Source organism: Mustela nigripes, chromosome 6 (genome assembly GCF_022355385.1).
Source record: "Mustela nigripes isolate SB6536 chromosome 6, MUSNIG.SB6536, whole genome shotgun sequence".
In the NCBI taxonomy this organism is placed as follows: domain Eukaryota; kingdom Metazoa; phylum Chordata; class Mammalia; order Carnivora; family Mustelidae; genus Mustela; species Mustela nigripes.
This window is the reverse complement of record NC_081562.1, coordinates 68,350,751-68,375,053: the sequence shown is the minus strand read 5'-3', so window position 1 is coordinate 68,375,053 and position 24,303 is coordinate 68,350,751. Positions and strand designations below refer to the sequence as shown.

Sequence of the window (24,303 nt, the reverse complement as noted above, 5' to 3'; positions counted from 1 at the left end):
AACCTCAGAGGCCACAGTTCTTTCCAATGTCTCTATCAGAGGTCTAAACAATGTAATTTACAAGTGTACTCAGTAAAACCAAAGGTGTATTCACAGTTCGAGTCATATTATGGTTTAGATAAAAATTAGAACAATTATGGATTATTTGTCTTCATTTTTTAAACTTAGAAATTATGAGAAGCTTTAGTTGGTATAAGAAATGATTCTCCCTTAAACAAAGTGGAAAACTCAGAGCTATGAAAATCCAAAACACTGTTTAGCACCTATGGTGGTAGGAAAACTCATCCTTCTACGTTCCTTCCAATAAACTGGCATTCCCATTTTTCTTTATTATTAGCTGATCTCTTATCACCTTATATTTGGATTGTTTCAACTTTTCCTTCTCCAAGCTATTGATTTAAATTTTTTTTCTGGAGAAATGTCCATATATATTGACATTTAGAAATCATCAAAGTTTACTTAGTCATGAATCCCTTTATTCAAAAATATTTGTTGATCTCCATATAGAAGAACTTCCAGAAGGGGTCCAAGGATAATAATATTTTGGAATCACTAATATAATCTGATGAGTAAAATATTTCAAAGCTTAGTATAATATTTAAATGAAGTTTATTAAATAGCCCTTTCTAGAAATCTCTAATTATAGTCTATATTTCCCTCTGATGAAAAATGTTCTAGAATATAGGACTTCTGGATTTCTTCATATTATGAAGATTCAACGAGCCCATTAAGAATATTTTTTTCCTCCAGGGATGCCTGGGTGGCTCAGTTGGTTAAGCCGCTGCCTTCGGCTCAGGTCATGATCCCAGGGTCCTGGAATGGGGTACCGCATTGGGCTCCGCTCCTTGCTCAGCAGGGAGCCTGCTTCTCTCACTGCCTCTGCCTGCCACTCTGCCTGCTTGTGTGTACTCTCTCTCTCTCTGACAAATAAATAAAATCTTTAAAGAAAAAAAAAAGAATATTTTTCCCTTCCTTATATTTAGATGAAATGACTCATGTCTGTATTATATTTAGAGCAGACTGTAAAGTCCAGTGGAAATGAAGTCTTTGTATTAATTAATCATTTCACAGTACCAACATGATGACACATACAAAAAGTCATATAATGCTAATCATTTGGTTATTTTAAGAAATAAACTTTAAAAGACAACAATGACAGCTAACTTTTATTGAGCACTTCCTTGTGTCAAGTACTATAGATATATGTGCATTTATTTTCATACTTACTTTTTAAAATATCCCCTAGAATCATTATCCCCTATTACAGATGAAGAATCTGAAGATCAGGTAAGGCAACTCACCCAGTGCCACTTGAACAAGGTCTGTCTATGCCCTTAATCACCATGCTTTCCCAAGAGAAAATGCCCATGGCAAAGAGAGAAAGATAGACACAGACAGTAGTGCTGTCACAAGAGCACTGAGTAATCATAAACAAAATATGTATTTCAATTTATATCTCAACCACTGACCACTGAAAGTCCCTCAGTACATCACATATCTACTCTGAGACATTCTCTTGACCTCATTATAATAGTAACAGATTTTTCCTTTTAAGTCTCTCATTTCAGAAAGAAGTCATGTTCTGCAAAGAAAAGCATTATTGAAATAATGCTCTCTTAATTAAAATTTTGCTCTTATGGACTAATATGGAGACATAGTTTAAGTTATGAGGCTTACCTGATGACACAGATAATGGATTGATTGGCCAGACCATTTTTGCATTTAGGACAACTAATACGTAGAATACAAGATACAGACAATAAATTTCATGGGTAGGGTGGAGGATGTATTAGGTGCGCTACCCACCACAATCCTAAAATATTAGTTTCATAACAGGTTCAAACAAAATCCCATGGAAGTTCCAAGAAGGAAGGAAATACCATTTGAGTGGGTGTTCTTCAACCTTCAAGTACCCTGCTCAGGATGCCGTTGTAATATTGTGCCCCTCAGTTCCGGGTCTATATGGGAAGAGTGATTAAAGTTGAGCTGCTCCCTGAAATTAGGAGTAGGGGATAGCTACAGCTGAGGCCTTTTGTCCCATGGGCAAAGATTGGGTGATGAAACCACAGCTGTTTCATCAAATCATGCATTCAGGGTTATTTTAATGATTAATGACACTATTCCTATCTTCATCAAACAGCAATGAAAGGAAATGCATTTTAAACTGCAAGAGAAATAGGTGTCCAAGTGGAAAAAAAAAAATCCTGATATTAGATCTAGTAGGCATAGTCACAATTTATTGAGCACTTGCTCTTGACCAGGCACTATTAAGAATTTAACAATAATTATTTTGATACTCATAAGACCCTGAATGGGTATTTCCCCAATTTTTCAGATGAGGACATTGAAGCTTGACACAGCAAGAACCTTCTTTCAGCTCAAGCAGTTAATTGGTGGTAGTTAATTGATGGTAAGTCAGTCTTACCATCCAAGTTGACATGACTAAAAAGTCATGTTCCTTCTTCCTACAGATCATTTTTCAACCTATGAATTGTGGAACACCAATTTTATGGGACAATAAGTTATAATGTCTAGAATAAATATGTTGGAGAAATACTGACTTAAAGTCTAAACACTTTTTTTTTAACTACCGACTTTGTCAAATACACTGGTAATATGCATTATAAATCTCCTATGGAGGATTCTAGTATCTAGTGTCTAGCATTTTCCAAAGCTGTTTTGTCACAGAACTCCTTTATTACTGGCATAACAGAATCTCCAAGAACTCACATTGTATGGCACAGAATTTAGGAGAATCTGTACTACATTTATCTGCTGCAAAGTCTCCTTAGTGGAGACCTTTTAAAAAATTAAAGAGTAGACTCACAGAAACAGGGCAATTCAAATCCCGAGTGGCTACTTGATTTTCCTCATCTTCAACATATGGTAACACATTTCTGATTTGTCTGCCGGTGAACACTGGTTGGGTGATTCTACCTTCATATAACTCTTAACTGTTAGGAAATTCCTCACTTTCTACATTTCTCTTTTCCTCTCTAAGTTACTCCATGAAGTTAATTCTTGCCACCAATGAACAGTGAAGCAAGCCTTTCACTACAACAGGTTTGGTCCCCATATATTTCACTTGTTCACTGTGTAGTTGTAGCAAGTTTCACTGACTGAAGCTTCCAGGCCATCGTTGCCCAATTCTGAAATATGGGGACAGAGAAATCCTTGATCAAGGTTCTTTATCCACAGTCCAAGGGTACAGTAAAATAACTCCTGTCCAGGATTGCAGCATCCCAAGCCCTCTGCCCTTTGACATTTTTCATGCCTCCAGCTTTTGTATGGATGGAAAGAAGACTCTCATTATAGTTAGTGGAGAGATAGATAGCAATACTCCCCACACCTATACAAGTGCTCTTTTAAGCTGCTTTGTGATGCCAAACAGCAGCCTTTAAAAGCAGTGTTGACATGAATGTCAGGCACACCCTAATACCTAAGGATAAGGGCAGGTTGTGTTTCAAAACAGGCATAGTTTGCACTGTATCAACCCTAGTATCACCAGAAAAAAGATGACTTCAGACTCCTCTTTGCACCACAAAAGCTTTCTCCCTAATGATAAAGCATTTCTCTGTAAGTATATAGTCTTACAAAATGATATGTTTCTCTTCTCTTTGAGATAAGCTAGATGAAGAAAGAAAAAAATGTAAAATGTGAATAACTGATATAATTATTTCTTCAAATGTCTAAATCCTGTAAGCATATAAATATAATCCTATACTTGTGGATCATAAATTCCCAGAGAGCAAAAATGTGTCTTACTTATTTCACTAATCCCCACACTTCCTAGGAGAATGATCTGCACTTAGGCACTAAGGAACACTGAAGTGAATTAATGAGTTAGTTTATTCCAATTACTTGATTAGAAAGTAAAAATAAGAAAAATCATTGTTGGGACATCTGGATAGCTCAGTTGGTTGGGCTGCTACCTTTGGCTCAGGTCATGATCCCAGGGTCCTGGAATCAATTCCCAGAACCAACTCCTTGCTCAGCAGGGAGCCTGCTTCTCTCTCTGTCTCTGCCTGCCACTCTGCCTGCTTGTGCTCTCTCTCTCTCTCTCTCTCTCTCTGACAAATAAATAAATAAATAAATAAATACATACATACATACAAACTTTAAAAAAAGAAAAAGAAAAATCTTCTTTTAAGAAATGGACTCACAATTTCAGATGAGATCTTTTCTATAATTCCCTGGAAATATAATATTCTACTTAGAATTTTTAGCTGGGATTTAGTAAAAGTGATTTTGTGTCTTAAATACAGAACTTGCCTAACTATCCTATAACTATATTTTCCTTCTAAGAACTAAAAATGTATTGATACTCTCTTTAATTCATGATTATTTAGAAAAAAGCAGAGGGAAAAAAGCATATGCGTACATATACTGTACAATCCCAAATATAATTACATGAGAATGTGAAACGTATTTCCAGTTAATTTTTTTTTAACTTTTTAAAAGGATTTTATTTATTTATTTGAGAGAGAGACAGAGAGGAAGAGCATGAGAGGGGAGAAGGTCAGAGGGAGAAGCAGACTCCCCATGGAGCTGGAGCCTGATGTGGGACTCTATCCCAGGACTCCGGGATCATGACCTGAGCTGAAGGTAGTGGCTTCACCAACTGAGCCACCCAGATGCCCTATTTCCAGTTAATATTAAGCAGTTTATCTGACTTTGATAGTCACGATATTTCAAGTGCAACTGAAGACCACTCAGGCTAGCAACTACCAGAGATCTAATTAAGCTCTCTCCCTCCCTACCTAATAAACAAGAAAACTGAAACCTGGACGGAGGGCTACAGTACCACTGCCCAAGGTGACACAACATATCACTGGCAAATTCAGGACCAGACACCAAGCTTCTCAGGTTCTAGTTCAAGTTGCCGGTCTCCAGGGTGGATCTTCCAGTTCTTCCAATTAGCAATATCGCGCCTCGGATAGACCTCATTGGCTATGATACTGCCACTGCGCAAAGCTCAGCTTTTCCAGACTAAATCAGCTCCACTGGTTGATCTGATAGCCTCTCTCAGGAGATCAAAGAATCAGTCTCACTGGAAACAGGGTTGTTTGGTGCTTTGTTGTTGTTTTTGTTTTCCTTGAAAACACATTGCATCACACTGTTTCTTTTTAGGGTTTGGGTTAGAGATCTCATTTGTGTCAACAGCACACTTAAAGAGCTAAGCAGTCACATGATTGTACCTTGAGCAAGGCAATGAAAAGAAGATTTGTCTGATAACCTGAATGAACTCTTTCCTGCCAGGGGACATTGCACCATAAGAAAAACTGTTCTCTCTTCAGTGAGGAGTGGATGTTATTTAGATTGTTTTAGGACTCTCTTTTTTCTGACAAAAACATTTGCAATAAAATGCTGGCAACATTATGAGGCAAAAATAAATATATAAATAAAGCCTACTAAGGGTACTTTAAAACCCAGCATTCCCATTATGCACCTGCCATTCTCTGGGTAATGATTAGGGTAATAGCTTTAACAGTGAATTAATCCTTCAAGAATTTCACTTGAAGTTCAGCTTCCTTTTGTATTCTTCAGAGACTGTCACAGGGTTAGCTGAAATCACTTAATGGACATATCTCTTAATGTTTCAGGATCATGGTATTTCTCAAACAGGCAATTCTGGGGAAAGAAAAAACCAACTCTCCCGAGTTAACCAAATCAGATTTTCATGCAAGAGCAAGGAATTTACTGTAAGAAGGAAAACAAAACAAACACTTTTAGGACCCAGACTCCAGCTATAACTGTATCCTTAAGGAGGGCTCACTTGGTGGTCACTTTACCAGTGCACTAACTTACAGAGAGTGGTAAGTTGGTGCATGGAAATGTTGGGTTTAAAGTAACCTTTAGACAGGCTTTATTTACATATTTATTTATTTACTTTGCCATATATCCCCAGGCATGAAATAGGTCAGATCTATTCACAAATATTACATATTACATATTTATTTGTTTTATTTACTTTGCCACATACCCCCTGGCATGAAAGAGGTCAGATCTATTCACAAACATTTTTCAGTTCTCCAGGCCTAAAGGAATCAACAGAGGGAGGGAAAAAAGAAGTGCATGTCAGAAGTCCCTGTATCATACTAGGTCTGCATTTACTTCTCTGGGGTCCCTTGCTGTCTGAGAAAGGAGAGTGAGCCTGGTTGATACAGGAGGACAGGTCTGCTCAGTGTTCAGTCACTTAATGTCAGCTGGCTGGGGCAGGACTCCAGGGGAAAGCAGTTTATCAACCACAGAGCTGTTGGGGAAGCTCACCACTGAAGAATAGGCCCCCTGGGAGAGGAACACTATCAACTCAACCATCTGAGTTCTGCTTCCTATTACAACTCCTTTTAGCAGGAGAAATGATTTCCTAGTGATTGGGCATGTTCAAATTTATTGCTTTATTTGCTGACTATTGAATTAAGAGGGGAAATCCACCAGAAGAATACCTTAGCAACACTGAGAGGTCATTTGTTTCATCAAATTCTGTCCTTCCATCACACTCTTTCTATCTAGAATTTCTCTAATGGCTACTTAATAATTCTAGTATTTGGTCTCAGCAGTCTTCTCTGCATGAAACACCTGTTTTGTCCAAGTTCAAAAGGCCTCTATACTCACTAAAAATGATCTGTTTGGGAGAGTGTTTTTGTATAATTCCAAAGATTTTACTTCCATTGTCAGGATACCCACGTTCAAACAATCATGAAACATGTACATACATTTTAAGTATCTAGATCCTTACGAGTTATTTTGAAGAAATTCTTCCACAGATCTATATAATTGACATTGAGGCCAAAAAATTCCTTTTCAGTAATATATTACATAACATTATTCACATTATATTCTTCCAAGAAATAATGTTTGTTTTGGTTACTATCCACGATAATGAATAATATAATTATTACTAATCCATATAAGGCTACATTAATTTAAAAAATCTGGTTCTAAGCAATAGTATTTTAGTTGCATAATAGATTATATGCACTCAGATATATTTCCTTTTTTTTAAGATTTTATTTATTTATTTGACAGAGATCACAAGTAGGCAGAGAGACAGGCGGGGGCGGGGGGGGGGGGGGGGGGGGGGGGGGAAGCAGGCTCCCCGCTGAGCAGAGAGCCCCATGTGGGGCTCGATCCCAGGATCCCGGGATCATGATCTGAGCCGAAGGCAGAGGCTTTAACCCACTGAGCCACCCAGGCACCCCTCAAATATATTTCTTAATGTTCATTTAATTCTTAGATACTCCAATATGTATACGATAGTCTTCTTCTTAGTAGTAGTACGTCTAGTTTTACTTTTTGACCCTCACCTACCACCCACGATTTACGGCTATTCACACATTTAACTCATTTTGAAATACTGTGTTTAGTTCTATAATGTATAGGGTGTAGGACCCATGAGGAGTCACCATGACACAATGTTAACAGATTCTGACTTGCACCTGGACGGTTTGGATAGATTTTTAGGCAGGGATCCTCCTCTAGCTTCCTACTAATGCATTAGGGCCCTATAAGGGTCCTTGATCTGACGCCACCAGTTCAATAAACCACAGGTGCCAGTATGTGGTGCAAGTATTTGACAACATCTCAAATGAAAGGCAGCAAAACAGAGTGGAAGGTGGCTTTGGAGTCAAATTGAGTTTAAATCCTGCTCTGACACTTAATCTACGAATAACCTTGGTCAGGTTATATTACGGTTCTCCGACCTCTGGAGAGAAAATTAATCATTGGGTTTAATATGGTTGGCCATGCAGAGCAGTGGTTAAATGCGTACCTTCCTAAGCTCCAGTTCAGTCCTGTCTGCCATTTTCTAGTTGCTCAACCTTGGACAAGTTAACTTAAATCACTACAAATTTTTTTCTTCACCTGCAACATGGTGATAACTAACTTCTCACAGGGTTTTGGAAGGAATAAATTTTAAAAATAAATGAAAACCATCTTTCACAATATTTAGCACATAGTAAGCACTCAATATTAGCTATTTATTTTTACAAAATTTATCTCAGGTTCCTAGCATTCATAGGTATAGAAGCCCAGTGTCTTTTTCATCCACGCTCCTGTCCATGGTCTCATTTCCCCATGTTCTAACTAATGCCAGGGGCCACAATCATAAGAAAGGGAGTAATGCAAAGTTGGTGAAAAGAACCATATTTATAAAATCTCCTAGAAAATATACTTTATTTTTCAACTTTGTAGGTGTTATTTTGAAGCCCTTAAAACTATTTCTATCTTTGAAACACCCAATCCTTAAGCCATATATTTTCAAGAAAAAGCATCCTTCAGTTACCACCTCTACTAAAATATCTATGTTTATTTTTTACTGAAACAGTTGTAACTGATGTGAACACTCAGCAATCAAGATACTTTAGGAATGTTTTTCTATTTTCATTAAATAGTGCTTATCCCAAAGAGAAATGCCTTCAGCATTACTTTTAGAATGATACATATTTATGACATAATAGCATCCCACTTTTGGAACTTTTTGCATTTAAGTTTCTAAAAAATGATATTTACATAAATTTTCCTCAAGCATTTATGTAATTCTCTCAAGCACGCTCTTCAGTGATTTTACATATACATATTCCTTTCATCTTCTAGTAGCAGATTTATCTCCTCATTCAATCAGAATATTTTAGGTGAATACTGAAATAATTATTAACTTTTAAAAAATCATGTAATCACAGCTGAGTATAGCTGTCAATGATATACATACTTTATCAGTTTTAAAATGCACTCATTCTTTATAGTAAATTTCATATAATGGGTTTTTAATTGCTTTTGATATATAATTTATATTTATAAATGAAGGTGACATACATTTGCTACCATCAAAAGAAAGTTAATTGTCAACTCAGAAACTTTGGAAATGTGGAGGACATTTCTATTTATTATGGGTGCATAATACAATAATATATAGTATATACAATAATTTGTATAATTTTTATATGCAAATACATGTACATATTTATGCATATGTAATAAAATGTATTAATATAATATATATTATATGTACATCTATATCTTCAGATATGTTTATATAATAAGTATGTAATTATGTATATGACAGCACACATTTTTATTTCCTTCTTTTAAGTCAAAAAGTGGTTTTCCTTCCAGATGTTAAGTGATGCATAGAGGAAACTGAATATTATCCCAATAACTTCACAGTCTGATAGTGAACTTGACACCATTCACAGACATTCCCTTTCTGTGTACAGTAGTTCTAGGGTAACTTTGAGCAGATGGGAGTTCGAAGTAGGGGAACGTCACACAATGTCTTAAGGATTTCTTTATATGTGCAGCTGCAGTCCCCATAAATGTTAGGTTTGGATGTTTTCTACACTGCATTTAGGTTATGTCAAAAGGAATGAGAGTTAATAAACACAGGGTGTGAGAAAGTTGGTCTGTTTTTAAGCATAAGTTGCAAAGACTATTTTATCCCAAATTCCTTTCTCAATACTGAGCAGAGAGTATGCACTTAAAAGATATAGACTAAGTGACTGATTGACTGAATGAATATACTGGCTGCATTATGGTTCAAGCAAGAATGAGAAGTGGGGAAAAAGAAATTTCTCTTCTTTTTTCAGGAACTCATCACTATGTATTGTGAAGACAGAGAAGAATCAAAGTCATAATCTGGTTACAGAACCCTAGATGTGGACTGTGATTAAACAAAGAAGTTGAAGAGAGGTCACTTAGTCTAAGCATACTCATATTCCGTAACGAATAAGCTTGTGAACTGATGAAAACCTTGTTCTCTCCATCTGGCCTCAGTCAACCTATGCAGAAAGCTCCAACGTCAATGGTAAAGCCGTGAAAAACGTCTCATAATGATAGTCTGGTATTATCAATGGTCTCCTGGTTCTAGTGCAGCTACCTCTTACCAATGATTGCTCCTAATTGACATACTAAAATCCAATGGAAACACCTTCCATACAGAGAGTAAATATTCTACACACTTTCTAAACCTCATGCTAGTACTAAAAACAAAGCAGGCTGGGAGGCTTGTCTACTGCTGCCTTTAAAGAAAGTGTCATCTAGCACTCTAGTCTTTACAGTCTTTTTGGAAGTGAGTGGCCACTTTAGGAATAACCCCACAAAGGATGCTTAGTATGCAATTGACCAGGCTTCTCTTTGGAAACTAGAAATCCAGCTGACCTTCCTGATCTGCCCTGACTCAGCATTAGCTTATACTGATGTATTTGCATACATTGTGCAGTCTAATTCTTTCTAACTTAGTAATAAAAACATGGCAGGATGGAATACACACCATGTTTCATGCATTTTAATGTCCTAATATTTGTTAACTTGGAATGAAATATAAAATATATCCAGTTTTAGCATCCTAGCAAGCTGGATGCCTGGCCATCTGTTCATTTCTAGCTTTTATATTTCTTAGTCATTTCACTTCTGCTTTTAATTGTTAACTGCCACTTTTATGCTTATGGCAGAAATCCTGAGACCCTTTTTAATGCCATTAGCAGTCCCCCTTCTGACCTTGGCTCATCTAAAATGATGGCTTAAATCAGTTGCTTTTAAATTTATGTTTATACTCAGGAAGTGTTTTCTTGAATAATACAATTCCATTTTTTAATCTTATTTCCTGTTCTTGTTTTTCTTCCCTCCATTGGCTAACAGAGTCCATAGTCTGGTCCCTCGCACTGTAATTTTTTCTCTTGTGTTTTACTCTTTCCGTTCCATCACAGCTGAAACTTTCAATCACATTATCCTATCGCACATTATGATTTTGCTTTCACACTGCCACCTACTCTGCTTAATTAAGTAATTTGTTGACACACTCAGATTTCTGTTTACTCTAGCCCTGGCATTCCAGCCAACATGATTACATCTAGGGTTTCAGGGTCTGCCTGTGGTAAAATGTTGAAGTAAGAAAAAATCTGTTTTTGAGCTTTCTTCCACAGGGCTTCTCAACTCCATTTCTTCTCTTTTTTCTTTCATTTCCCTTTTCTCTATTCTTTCTCTTTTTCTCCAACACGTGAAGTGATCATCTATTTTGGGTATTTTATCCATCCTTAATTTTCAATACTCTTCCCCATTTGTCATTAAACCTAACTAAAATTCATTGTCTCCATATGGTTAAAATATGGTGAAATTAGCAAAATCCTAATCCTACTATTACTACTAGAATATTAATAAATAAGTAACTTGTCAGTTAATCACTTAAGCACTTAATTCAACTCTGTTGAAAATAAAAGTATTTATTGAGTGTCATCTGTGCTCAAGGCATTGTCATAGGTACTAGGCCTATAAAGAGGAATAAGACACCAGTTATTGGCCCATGGAGTCTGTTAAAGAAAACAGACACAGACATAGAAAATTACAATATATTATGGTGGTTCCATGGCGATTATGAACATTGATTGGGAGCAGAGGTAATGTGTGACTACTCTGAGCCACCCACCCCCTTCATCTGTAAGTTCTATGTTTTCTTTCTGAAACAGGTGTCATTTCATCAGATTTTTTTAGTTAGTAGTAATTGTTTACAACTGTTGAAAAAATACTATATGCCTGGGGTTGCTCTAAATATATTACATATACTAATTCATCTAATTCTCATAAATGATAAATGATACTAGTAAGTTGACACATAGCCTCATTTTATAGATGATAAAATTAAGATACAGAAACATTAAATCATTTGCTTAGAGCCATGCAAACAGTATCAAAGATGTCATTTAAGTCCAGTCAATTTGGCTCTAGAGCAGCACTGTCCAAAAGAACTTTCTGTGGATGATCAAAATGTTCTATTATCTGTGCTGTCTAATAAAGCAGCCACTAACCACATGTAGCTATTGAGCATTTGAAATGTGGTCATTTGCATCAGAGAAAGTGAATTTTAAATTTTATTTAACTTTACCTAATTTTCATAGTTCTAACTTTATCTAAGTTTGATAGTTCTAGCTTCTGATGTGCAGGTCTTCTCCTCATCACTAAGCTCTATTCCTTACCAAAGCAATGTGACAGTGAAGAGAAAAAGAGGAGCCAGTCTGAACAAAGATATCTGGTGTGACTTCCCATTACTGATGTTGCCAGTTTAATAGTCTGCTCTAGAAAGTACTTTAAGACCCGAAGAAATAAATGCTGTCAAGATGGAATAATTAATATGCACCTGAAATTTAAATGGTGTGTCTCTTACGAGTAACCTCTCATCAAGGCACATCCAGCTACCAACAGTAGGTACCAGTTACCTTCTGTCTTATTCCTTCCAACACTTTCAAAAGAAAGGATGGTAAAGCTCTACAATTAGAACTTGAGTAGAATTTAAGCACTGTATTTTAATTGAGAATTTCCAGCCAATCAGAGACAAATTCAAAAATATAAGTTCAGTGAGGAGAGGGTGGGGAGAGGCTCCTACATGGTCACAATAATGATAGTGGCAACAACAATAATAGCATTTATTGAACACCTATTATAAATCTAGGAGGCAATTTCAACAGATTTTGTATGTTACTTTGTCCTTACAACACCGTAAGGTGGGAATTATTGACTTCATTTTGCAGATAGAAACATGAAGGTACAGGAAGATTATAAAGTTTGTCCAAGGGTATATATCATCTAAGTTGTGGAAGCATGGTTTGAACTCTTACCTTATAAGTCTGGATCCAAAGCCTATGCTTTTTCCTCTATGCAAATTATCTTTCTGCTAAAATTGCCTCATTAAGCATCTGATAATCTAGGGGTCCAACCCCAACTGCCAGTCTCAGTTTCAATATCACTAAGTTAGTCAATAAAAATAATAGAGGGCATGGAGATTACCTGGGAGGCTGCCCATAGATGTTGATTTCCCTCTATAGTTCATTTTCTTCAATATCACCACATCTTCCTGTTACAGAGTTTCATCCAAGCTACTTAAAAATCCTGCAGCATTGGTGGGATCAGGCACAGAAGATCTAATGTCACAAAAGCAATCTGATTCCACTGATTAGCAGAGGTCCATTTTGTAGCATGTCTCCTTGTAAAATCTCCATAGTTGTGCAGTTGACTCCCTCACCACCCACAGGCCTAGCCAGACCCTTTACTCTTTCTCCTCTTCAGTCTGGAGTTCTGCCATTCCCTCCATCCATCCAATATCTAGGCATGTGACAATATCCAAGTTAAATCCAGTCCTCCACAAAGCTCTCCTGACTATTCCAGAAACCACCCCGACATTTGCCCATCTCTCCCAAGCTTGATCTGCCTCACCAATTCGTTCCTGCCACATATTTTGACACTTAATCATAAGTCACATTGTTATCAAGTTCATGCACGCATATAAACCTTAACTTTTCAATGAGGCTATAAGATACTTAAAGGCAGAAATATACTAGAGAGAGTATTTGGTATCCTTTTGGTAACAGAAGGTTAAGGTAAAGTGGCTATGGAATGACCAGGAGGATTAGACTGTCTGTAGCCTCCAGTTCTCTTCTCCATTCAACTGTCATCTCTTTAGGGCAGGGTCTATTCATTATTTACTTTTGTCTTTTTCTAAGTGTCTTCAGTGTCTTTTTTAGGATCTTCAAATAGCAAATACCCTGTAAGTGCTTAATGAACAATATTTATAGTAAACCGTGTGCCAGACAGTGTATAAAATGCTGTGTATGGATAGACTCATTTAATCCTCATGGAACTACAAAAGGCAAGTGTAGTGAGTACCTGGTTTATTCTGTCAAAATTCTCTCTACAAAACAGAGACACCCCTTCTGGCTCCCAGTGGTGTTGGGGACTGCATTACTCTCCAGGAATCACTCTCACTGACAAGAGTAATGTCATTCAAGATCATGCTTCTTTCCTTGATGGGCTGATGCAAAAGTTTAGAGTTGCCTCAGAATGGGCCACTCTAAAGGGCTATTTTAGCTGTTGAGCTCTTTGAGGGATCAGCAGATTCCTCAAGATGCAGCTGCAGATGGGACTGCATCATAGTTCAACTCTTCTCTCTGTCCAATCCTGTTTCTTTTACTCTCCCATAGCTGTGAATACCAGGGTATCTGCAATAAAATTCCTGCCTGCAAACCCCTCTCTGAGTCTATTTCCCTGGAAACTGACCTAAGACAGTAAGTATTACTATTATGGTTATTCCCATAATACATATGAAGAAAAAGAGGCTTAGAGAAGTAAAGTAATTGGATCAAATTTAAACAAATAGTGGGAAAGGGATGTAAGGCAGAATGGATGAGCCACCTTTATCATGAATGTATGTTGTACTTTGTCAAATGCTTTTTCTGCATTTACTGAAATGATCATGATTCTTTTCTTTTATGAATGTGGTATATGACATTAATTGATTTGTGAATATTAAACCTCTCTTGCCACCCAGGAATAAATCCCATTTGATCATGGTGAACGATTTTTTTTTAATGTACTGTTAGATCTGGTTTGTTATATTTTATTGAGGATTTTTGCATCTATGTTCATCAGAGATACTGATCTGTTAGTTCTCATTTTAAATGGATTATTTTTCTGGTTTTGGTATCAAGGTAATGCTGGCTCATAGCCAGCATTGGAAGTTTTCTTTCTTGTCTATATTTTATTTTATTTTATTTTATTTATTTTTTTTTTTACCATCTTAACCAATTTTTTTATAGGTTTATTTATTTATTTGAGAGCACAGGAATGAGTGGGAGGGGTAGAGGGAGAGAGGATCTCAAGGCAGCTCCACACTAAGCCACTAAGAGCATAGCCTGGGTGAGGGGGCTCGTTATCACAACCCTGAGATCACATTTTAGAATAGTTTGAGAAGAATAAGTATTAACTCGTCTTTAAATATTTGGTAGAATTCACCTGCGAAGCTACCTGGTCCTGGATTTTTGTTTATTCAGGGTTTTTTTTATTACAGATTAAATTTCTTTGTGGGTTATCAGTCTGTCCAAGTTTTATATTTCTTCCTGTTTCAGTTTTGGTAGTTTATATCTTTCTAGGAATTTACCAATTTCCTCTAGGTTGTCTAATATGTTGGCATATATGTTTTTATAATATTCTCTTATAATTTTATTTCTGTAGTGTTGGCTGTGATTTATCCTCTTTCATTTGTGATTTTATTTATTTGGGCCCTTTCTCTTTTGTTTTTGGTAAGTCTGGCTAGGAGGTTATCAATTTAATTCATTTTTTCAAAAAAACCAACTCCTGATTTAATTTTTTTTAGTTTCTGTATCATTTATTTCTGCTCTAATGTTTATTATTTCCTTCCTTCTGCTGACTTTTAAGCTTCATTTGTTGTCCCTATTCTAGCTCTGTAAGTGTAAGGCTAGGTTGTTTGAGGCTAGGTTCTTGCTTCTCAAGGTAAGCTTGTATTGCTATGTACTTTGTTCTTATATCTGCTTTTGCTGCATCCCACATGTTTTTGATCATTGTGTTTTCATTTTCATTTGTTTCCATGTATTTCTTTTTAATTTCCTCTTTGATTTCCTGGCTGATGCATTCATTGTTTAGTAGCATGTTATTTACTCCATGTATTTGTGATCTTTCCAGATTTTTGTCTTGTGGTTGATTTCTAGTTTCCTAGCATTTTTGTCAGAAAAGATGCCTCGTATGACTTGGATCCTCTTGCATTTGTTGAGGCTTGTTTTGTGGCCTAATTTGTGATCTTTTCTGGAGAATGTTCCATGTGCACTTGAAAAGAAGTGTATACTGTTCTTTTAGGATGGAATGTTCTGAATATATCTCTTATGTCCATCTGGTCCAGTGTGTCATTCAAAGCCAATGTTTCCTTGTTTATTTTCTATTTAGATGATCTGTCTGTTGATGAAAGTGGGGTGTTAAAGTCCCCTCTATTACCGTGTTATTATCCATTAGTTCCTTTATGTTTGTTATTGTTTTAATGTATTTGGGTGCTTCCAAGTTGGGTGCATAAATATTTACAATTCTACCTTATTGGATTGTCCCCTTTATTATTGTATAATGTCCTTCTTTGTCTCTTTTTACAGTCTTTGTTTTAACCTCTGATTGTTCAATATAAATATTGCTATTCCAGCTCTCTTTTGACATCCATTTGCATGATTAGTATTTCTCACTCTCACTTTCAATCTTTAGATCTAAAATGAGTAGTCTCTTGTAAGCAGTACACTGATGGATCCTGGTGTTTTTTGTTTTGGGGGGTTTTTCCATTTTATTTTATTTTATTTATTTTCAATGTTCCAGCATTCATTGTTTATGCACCACACCCAGGGCTCCATGAAATATGTGCCCTCCATAATACCCACCACCAGGCTCACTCAACCCCCCCATCCCCCTCCCCTCTGAAACCCTAAGTTTGTTTCTCAGAGTCCACAGTCTTTTGTGGTTTGTCTCCCCCTCCAATTTCCCCCAACTCATTTCTCCTCTCCATCTCCCAATGTCCTCCATGTTATTCCTTATGCTCCACAAGTAAGTTTTGACCCATTTTGATAATCCTATGTCTTTTGATTGAAGGAGTAGTTAGTTCACTTACATTCAAAGTAACTACTGACGGAAGGGCCTATTGCCATTCTATTACTTCTTTTGTCATTTTTCCTAGAGATTTTCTCTGATCTTGTCTTGTCTTTTTCAGTTTTGTTTTCTCCTTTACCCTCAGTGTGTCTCCTCTAATATTTCTTGAAAGGCTGGTTTAGTAGACATGAACTCCTTTAGTTTTTGTTTGTCTGGGAAACTCATTATCTCTCTTTCTATTCTGAATGACAGCCTTCCTGGATAGAGTATTCTTGGCTGCAGATTTTTCCCATTCAACACTTTGAATCTATCATGCCACTCCCTTCTATCTTGAAAAGTTTCTGTTGAGAAATCCCCAGTTAACCTTTTGAGTTTTCCCTTGTAAGTTAAAGACTTCTTTTGTCTTTCTGCATTTAAGACTCTTTTTTATCACTATATTTTACAAATTTAATTACAATATGTCTTGGTGTTGGCCTGCTTCTGTTGATTTTGATAGGAGTCTCTGTGCCTCCAGGATTTGGATGTCTGTTTCCTTCCCCAAATTAGGGAAGTTTTCTTATAGTATATTATGTGTATGTGTATATATATATATATATATATACACACACACACACACACACACACACACACACACACACTATGTATAGTATATAGTATAGTCATACTATTATTTCTTAAAATAAATTTTCTGTCCCCTTTTTCCCTCTCTACTTCTTCAGGAACTCCTATAATATGAACGTTACTACATTTGAAGGAGTCACTGAATTCCCTACGTCTATTCTCATGTTGCATAATTTTTCATTCTCTCTTTTGTTCAGCTTCATTATTTTCTGTCATTTTGTCTTCTAGGTCATTAAGTTGTTCCTTTGTTTCTTCCAGCCTGCTGGTCATTGCATCAAGCCTGTTTCCAATCTCATTTATTGTATTCTTCATCTCTGACTGATTCCTTTTTTAATTCTTTTTTCTCTGTATTAAGGGTCTCACTGATGTCTTTCATTCTTTTCTCAAGCCCAGTGATTATCCTTATGCTTGTTGCTTTAAATTCTCTATCAGGCATGTTACTTATATCTATTTCACTTATATCTCTGGTCATGGCATTATCTTTTTCTTTCATTTGGAATAAATTCCTCTGCCTTGGCATTTTATCTAAGTCTCAGCCTTCTTCTATGTGTTAGAAAAGCTGGTTATGTCTCCTGCTCCTGAATGAAAAAGAGATCATGTAGTGCCCAGGGCCTGGCACTTCAGGGAATATTTCTGGTGTATGCTACATGCACTTTGCTATTGTGTTCTGGCTGCTCTATCCATTAGACTAGTGGTCTGCAGAGGCTCTTCTTGTCTCCAATTGGCAGTGTTTGGTTCCTGGCCTGTATGTGGCACATTTTAACTAGGTGTATGAGACCTGACCCCAATTCTACCAGAAGTGATATCCTACAGAACCCTCTGGTCAGATGTGGTATGGGCAGGGGTTTATGCTCTTCTTCTAGGGGAGGGATTTACCTAGGGGAGGGAACTGAGGCAAGCCTGACTGAGAAGACCCAGTCCCACCAAGGCACAGGGAGGGTGGGACTTTGTGTAAGCAAGTGAGGCAATCAGTGTCAGTGTTAAGCTTCTTCCCTCAATAGGCTCTGTGTTTATGCTGAGGGATTTGGAAGGAAAATGGTAATAGCTAGCTCCTTTGATCCCAGAGAGGTACCTATGTGAACGATGCCTTTCAGGGACACCCTCTGAAAAGAGTGAATAATCTCCCCCACTGTGTGCCCCAGGTACTCTTCAGATTGCTGTTTCCATACTGTCTGCTCCTAGATTATTTTCCTGCTTTCTCTCCAGGAGCAGGTAGTGCCCTCCATGCTCTATCCCAGCTAAGGTGACCTTTAAAACTTAGGCTTTGAGCCCTACTCGTTTTAAGAACTCTTGAAATTCAGCCTCTCATTTTCCAAGCCAATGGCTTTGGGGAAATGTTCTTCTTGTGCATTTCTCTCTCTCTCTTTCCCCACCCCATCTCTAGAACCACAGCTCCCTCCTGTCTGCAGTATCTGTGATCCATTTTTCCTATAAACCACATCTCTGCACTCACTACCTTCTTCAGTGTGGCTTCCTCCCTCTCTTTAGTTGTATAGTTAGTTCTGTCAGTCTTCAGGTTGATCTCTGAAGTATTTAGGATGATTTGGTAGTTATCTAGCTGTGTTGTGGGATGAGATGAGCCTCAGGCCGTCCTACACTGTCGCCATCTTCCTCTTTTCTCTTTGCACCTCCAGTATTTGTACCCATTTATAATTTATATGAGTTTCTTTAATTCCATGTCCTGTTTTTTCTGAAAACATTTCATAATATTAAACTTTGTTTTAGGTTTTAGCTCACCAACTTATTTAAGCATTTATTATCCTATGCATGCCAAACACTGTACTAATAGATGAGGAAACTCTCACTCTAGTTATGGCCTAAAAATATAAACCCTGAGGAAGCTATTTAAGCTCTCTATCCCTGTGTTCAGAACACCAAAATAAGACCATGTCATGGTTCTCAAATACTTACAGAGCCAAGTAACTGCAATAAATGAATGTGAAGTTGAAACATTTCACTTACACATTAAAAAGGCACATTCTTCACTTCCACAAAGAAACTTGTTTTATTTTTTTAAAAATACAAACCTTCTCATATTTTGGTTTCCCATTTCTTTCTTTCTCTCTTTCTTATTTAGAGAGAGAGATGGGGAGGAGGGACAGAAGCAGAGGGAGAGAGAGAATCTTAAGCAGGCTCTCTCGATCTCACAACCCTGAGATCATGACCTGACCTGAGCTGAAATCAAGAGTTGGCTGCTTAACTGACTCTGCCACCCAGGTGTCCCTTGTTTTCTCATTTCTGACAAAGTCAAATATTTTTCTCTCTTCCTAAATTTACTACAAGAAAATAAAACTGCAAACACAATGTCAACAGATCATTACCAATCCATCAAGGAATGCCAGAATGGTGTCACACTGGAAAGCCCAGACCCATCTATAAGCAGCACCTGCTGCTCATTATGTAGGAATGCAGGTTCAGTATTACCTAATATTCCAAATTTTCAAGAGAAAGCCAACATAGAAATTTTTATTTGAAAATAATTTTCTTGAAAATTTTGGCAACCAATTCAAAGAATTATAAGAAATCAACATGTGTCATCACTGTGGAGGAAAAAACAACATATAGTTAGGGCCAGCTGCAGCCTGGGAATTGTCACTTTAAGACTATAGGAGTAGCTGATCTCTTTGCTTTTTCTTACTCAAACAGTTCTATGACTTTCATTAGGAAACCCTGAGATTGGGATCATAGTAGCATGAATCCAATTAAAATTACAGCTACAATTCCCAGAGAGAGGGATTTTTAATATTACCTGTGTCCTGGAAAAAAAAAAATCATCCTAAGAGAAGTCGTTCATTACATTTAATAAAGTAGCTGGTAATGAGAAGCCTGGAAGAAGATCATTAACTTCTAAATTAGGGGATGTTTATGTTTAGGTGCCAGTTATAATTCTCTTGAGACCTATGGAATAAAAGACCTTTGATATTTGATGTTGCTAGTATTTATTGAAAGTTGTATATGTTTTCTGAAATGGAAAGATCACTTTGATATATTATTGATCAAATTTTTGTATCATCAGCACCCATAGATTTCCATGTCAGGAAGTGCAAAGCAAGGCCGATTTTATTACTTAGTCCCATGGGTTCAGTAGACACCTGGTATCCATTGTGATATGCATGCACTATATCAGCTTAAGGTATCTCCAAGTGATTAATGGTACCTAAAGATAGCTTCAGAAAAAACGAATTGACATCTTGGCATGCCACTTATTAGTCATGTGTCCTTGGACATGTTACTGAAACTCTCTGGACTCTTTTTTTCTGAAAAATAGGAATTTTTGTTACGATTAATCAAAACATATGCAAAAAGCTGACATAAAGTAGGTACACTCAATAAATGTTCACTGAATTGGAGTCTGAGTAAACAATTGGCTTTGTTTAAAAATTCTGGAATATCTAGGACAGGGTTTCTCATGAGAATATCCTAACAAATTAGGGAATTACAACAGTGGTGGGAAAAGATGGAAATTAGAGTATGTACATAGGAAATTATACATAGTCCAAATATTATATCTGCAGTAGCCAGACTGTCAAAGTCTGGACTAACTCCTGGATGGATATAGACATACAATTTATGCCTTAATAATAAAAGACACTGAGAAAATCCAAAGATGCTTTTCACATTTTTTGGTAGCAAATGTCTTTTATTACTTGCAGTTTGTCATATTTCAGATCATTCTTAAATGTTGACTAATTCCTAATTTTTTTCTATCACATCATTAGGGCAAAAATTGATACAACCAAGGGGGAGCAGGGTTGGAAACTCATGTTATCCAAGCTCAGAATGTGCCAAGAATTCAATTTAGTTTATGAAAATGTCAGAGACTGTCATAGCTGCTCTGACTTCATGAGACTCTCTCTGTCCATGACTCCATGAAATCACACTAGGGGGCCAGTTTCTAGGCCATTATAATTCTTTAAATAATAGCTAAAACAAGATACAGGAGCACTTATCATGAGTAAGAACTGAAGGTTAGAAGAAAACTTTTGGCTGGTAGATGCCTGTAACTTTTTAATTGTTTGGGGGAGGGAAGGATCCTTTTAAAATAAATAAGAACTTAGAACTTCTGATATCCTGAGTTAGTGTTAAATATTTGGGACTTATGTGGGTTTTTTACTTTGGGTAAGTGTCCTTCCAGTACAGTGTGTTTTTCTTCTAAGACTTGCATGTAACCTTCGGTCCATTTTGTAACCTTTCCAACCTTAAAGATGGTGTAAAGATTGCCTGAGATATAGACTAACAGCTGTGTTTTTTCTGGCAATTCAAACACTTTGAATATAGGTCTTGACAGTTGAAATACTAGCCTGGAAACTTTGCACTGAAGTTCTTTGAGAATTTATCAATTTGTGTTTAGGGACTTTTCAAATGGAAAAATGAAGTCATTCATGTTTTCACAGGCAGTTCCAAATTCCAAATTGTGTCAAGGGTAAAATGTTTTCTGTGTTTGAAAGGCCAAGGCAGACTTACGTAACCTAGAAGAGGACAATATAATGTTACCCCGGGAACAAATTACAAGGCTTTAAAAATTTGCTATTCTATAACTTTACGCAATAGGATGTGGTTCTTTCTCACCCTTAGGGGAACTGAATTTGGTTTTCATTTGAAACAAACAAACAAACAAACAAACAAAAAAACTGTAAGGTCCAGAGAATTAGAAATTCAAATACTTATCATAAATAAAGAAGGTTTTGTTTTATATTTTCCATGTTTGGGAAACTGTCTCTCTAAGTAGTTTTGCCAGTGACATGCTGTATGGATTTTTCCGTGTTGCTTCTGGTAGTTGTGATCTGTGTACTTTTTCTTTTCTCTTTTAAAACAATTGAGACTTCAGAGCCTTTGCGAATCTTGACTGCCTCATAGATTCACAGAATTCATTAGTCAGATATTCTTCCAAGCTAGGTCCTTCTTATTAGTCCATCTTTCACTCATGTTTTAAGCTCTGAAATGGGACCTGGGCTACATAATATTGAAACCCATAAAAGGGTGGGGTACACCCTTTTTTTTGAGAAGTTGAGAAGTATGTGGATGGTTTTCTATTTGTGGTTGAGTTAATATACTTGAGTTTGTATACAAGTAAGAGTTTTTACAAAGACAATAAGCTAGCTAAACCAGTAATAGCAAAGAAACCAATATCAAGTCCTTGGTTGGCTTGTAACTAAGGGAAAAGGAGTAAATTCTAGAAAAGGAATTGAAAGGAGATGAAAATATGGGTCAACAGGAGGGGGTGTATCATTTCACTGAGAGAATATCCTGGCTTAATGGTTTTTTTATTCCAGAATCCATGCCTTTTTTTTTTTTTTTTTTTTTTTTTTTTTTTTTTACAACACTGTGCTGCATTCTGTCTGCAACCATTTCCATTTGGAAACCCAGCAACTGATTTCAAACTGTCAGCATGTACACTGGAATATTTGTAAGCAATGAGCTTGGTAAGAAAGGATGGTGAGTAAAAAAAGCACTATTCACCCTTAAGAGAAATTGATAAGACAGCGATTCTTATAGATTTTTTGTGCCAAATTTTTTTGAGAGCAAATATTTCTAACAGAAACTCTGATACACACCCTAAACCACCACAGTGAAAGCACAGAATGTTGTAAGAAAGAATTTAAGAAGAAAATATTAAAGAACTTGGAACTCAAAGTCTCCCAGAAGTTTCTTTCATCTACAGCAGAGTAAGAGTGAAAACTGTAACCAAATACTTTGTTTTAAGGGTGGGACAAGCTATTATTTTTTTCAAAAGGTTATAAAAGCCAATCCAAACTTTTACTCAAACTGATATTATTTGTTGTGATTTGCTTTATGGTAAGCACAAGTAGACAAAATGTTCTCTACAGAGCCTAAAGATGGAAGATAGTATGGTCACCAATTTCCCTTTAGAAGGGCATAACACCATTCTGTTACTTCTTGCAAGGACTTAAAATTTGATATAGAAGATTAGCAAGTATAAACCTTGAAAAGGTAAATGTATTGAACAAACAGAAGGTATTTGCACACCAGTGCCTAAAATGATTATGTGTATCATCTACTTTCCTGTTTCTTCACTTAAAAATGACGTAGAAGCTATGTTTTCTCCTTGCAGTGTTTTAACTAGAAAATGTTTTTCCATTTTCCAGTTTTCCACAGTTCTTTCTCAATTTGGTTTTCTCAGTAAATTAGAAGAAAAACTAAAAATCGCTAATATATAGAATTTCATTACCTGTAGCAATTTAGTGATTTAGAGTAAATAAATTTAATTAATTTATATGTTTGAAAGTTCAATATAGTTCATCTTAGTCTACCAATATCTGGACAGTTATAAACTTTAGAAGGCCTGTATTTTTAAATTTTCTCCTAATTTTTTATTTCACTATATACTATTTATTTTTACCTAATAAGTTGGTAATAATTGATAAGACCTTATCAAATTAATTCATACTAAAGAAGTAGCATTCATTTATTCCACAAATATTTATTAAATATCTGACATATGCCATGCAATAACTAGACACTGGAATATGGTAGTAATATCTAGAAAGTAAGTTTGCCCTTACTAAATCTCTAATGATCCATCATAAACACAGACAAACAAGAAATCAAATAAAGGGTGCTATATTAATGATAGAAGTGCTTATAAGGAGTACATGTCAAGAAGCAGTGAAGTTTAGGTGGGATCAGGAAAAGCATAAAGAAGGTACATTACACAAACATCTCCCTTCTGGGTATTTTTCAGTACCTAAAATTATTCATTTGTTTGTTTCCATGTTTATTGTCTTTCTGTTCCCAATAGTATGTAAACTTCTCAAGGACAGGGACTGTTATTCTCATTCTACATCTCTAGAGCCTAAAGAAGGTCTGCACACAATAGGCACTAAATAAGTATTTGCTGACTAAATGACTAATGATAAGAAATGATGCTGCAAAGATAAGTGACAGCCTTCTAAGTTATTCTGAGATCATCAAACGTCATTTTCCAATCAGTGGAAAGCATGGAATGGTTTTCAGCAGGGTACCAAACTCGCTCCTTGGGGAAGATGGATCAGGCAGGGAAAAAAAGGTGATGAACTTCAGTGAGAGAGCTATGCCCAGTATGAGTTAAAACCGATGGTGGCCTAAAGTTCTTGATGGCAATGGGGTAGGAGAGAAGTGAAAAGATTCAGGAAGCATTTAAGAAAGACGATCAGCAGTGACTGGATGTGGTACGGGGGGCGGGGAGGATTAGTCAAGGAGTCTAGATCTGAGTCCCTGGCTGGCTGGATGATAGTGTTCATGAAGATAGGAAGCAAAGGAGCAAGACGTTTTCTTAGAGAATAC

General features: G+C 36.5%; 1 protein-coding gene and 1 pseudogene across 15 annotated transcripts in view; both read right to left on the bottom strand.

Annotated features, from left to right (window-relative positions):
* Positions 1-24,303, bottom strand: part of LMNTD1 (lamin tail domain containing 1) — a 497,491-nt gene that overhangs the window by 313,195 nt on the left and 159,993 nt on the right. The window lies entirely within an intron of this gene.
* LOC132020963 (U4 spliceosomal RNA) lies at positions 4,909-4,976 on the bottom strand (annotated as a pseudogene).